Below are 2,500 nucleotides of genomic sequence, written 5' to 3' on the forward strand. Positions count from 1 at the left end.
GTGTATGTGTGTGTGTATGTGTGCGTGTATATGTGTGTGTGTGTGTGAGTGCATGTGTGTGTTTGCGTCTATGGATTATTTTTACTGTATATACAGATCATATAATTTATACATGAAGCTTGAATACATGCCAAACGGTTTTGTTTGGATGATCAAGAGTTATATGTTAAAATGTTGATTATTTTAAACAATTGTTTAAAAAAAAAATAACTTTATACTTATATACTTTATACATATCCCTAATCTATTAACTAATTATTCATTGTAATAATAAGTAATACGGAATGAGAAAGTCGTATTTACAATTGTAAAACCAATTTGGTTTTATAATTACACACATACACACACACACACACACACACACACACACAAACACACACACACACACACATATATATATGTGTATATATATATATATATATATATATAAATATATATATATATATATATACATATACATATATACATATATATATATATATATATATATATATATATATATACATATATATACATATACATGTAATGTATACACAAACACATATACATACACACATGTAAATTTACATGATTCCCCTCGATTCCTCCGAGAGAACTGACATGTCTGCAAACATGTGTACTTGTATACATGTATGTATATCCTCCCACCAAACAACCACACGACCACAACCCAAACCAAACACTCCCCAACCACCCACAAAAACCACCCACACACCCAAAGGCAGCAAAGCAAACATCTCGCCACAATTCAAAATCACCACCGGACTTTTAACTTCCCAAAGAGGAAGCCACGCGAAGCCATGTCTTATGCGATGTTAACTTTCCTCCTTCATCTTTAACTACCGTTAACCTGATCACAAGTCAATTGTAAAGTGTCTCAACTCTTCAATGTTTCGGGGATCCAAAGATGGGTTGGGAGATGGAATCAACCGAAGGTAATGAGAAGGGAAATGAAGGATTTGGGATGCTTAAATACGCTCGTGAATTTCGCTCGTTAAAGTTGGGCATTTTAGTTTGATGTTATTTATGTGTGGTTTGGCTGTGTGTGTGTTGATTTGTAAATAAGAATATAAATATTTATACACATAAAATATTATATACATAAATACATATTATATATAATAAATATATATAAATAATATATATATATATATATACATATATAAATATATATATACAATATATATGTATATAATATATATAACTAAATAAATATATATATATATATATATATATAAAAATATATGTGTGTGTGTGTAGTGTGTTGAGTGTTGTTGTTTGTGTGTGTGTAGTATGTATATAATATATATCTATTATATATATATATAAATATAAATATTATATAGTAGATATATAATATATAATATATTAATATATAAATATATATATAATATATATATATATATATAATATAATATATATATTTATTATGTATGTATATAATAACATATGTATTAATATATATATATATATATATATAATATATATATAATTATAATATATATATAGGTGTAAAAATGTGTGTGTGTGTGTGTGTGTTTGTGTATGTAAAGATATATATATATATAAATAAAATATAATATAATAATTATATATATATTATATATAATATATATACAAGATAGAGAAACACAGAGAGACGAGAACAGAAATAAAACAGATAAAGAGACAAATAAATACGCTTCAACTTACTGAAAACTCATTAAAACAACTCGATGTTGGCAAGAACAGCTATGTTTCTTTTCCATGAACTTGGTGAACAATGTAATGAATTCAAGACAATTTTACCCTTAACTAGTTACATGACGCCTATGCAGGACATAAACTGATATTGATTAAGGCCTCAACCAGACATTTATGTGGGGATAAATATATAAATATATATAATATATATAGATATATAAAAAATAAATATATAGATATAAAATATACATACATACTATATATATATATATATATATATATATATATATATATAAATATATATTAAATTATGAATGTATATAATATATATAAAACTATATCAATATAATATATATATATATATTGTAAGAATATATATATATAAATATATATAAATATATAAATGAATATATAAAAATAATTACAAATATAAATAATATATGTATATATTTATATAAAGAAATATATATATCAATATATTATATCTATATATTATACACATATATACATATATATATATATTATATATTTATATATATTATATAATGTGGAGTGTGTGTGTTGTTGTGTGTGTGTGTTGTTGTGTGTGTGTGGTGTTGTTGCTTGCATGTGTGTTAATTGGTGTGTGTGTGGTGTGTTGGGATGTGTGGCGTGTGTGTGTTTGATGTGATAATAATAATAACTACAACAACGTGTATTAATGCAATAATCATAAAATGATAATGGACAATGAATGATAACTTTCGAATAATAATTCGATTAATGATTAAAACAATAACCATATTAAATAAAAAGTCTTGGGAATTATGTATTATAT

Source organism: Penaeus japonicus, unplaced genomic scaffold (genome assembly GCF_977035675.1).
Source record: "Penaeus japonicus unplaced genomic scaffold, GWHDUDI00000001_assembly GWHDUDI00000033, whole genome shotgun sequence".
NCBI classification, from domain to species: Eukaryota; Metazoa; Arthropoda; class Malacostraca; order Decapoda; family Penaeidae; genus Penaeus; species Penaeus japonicus.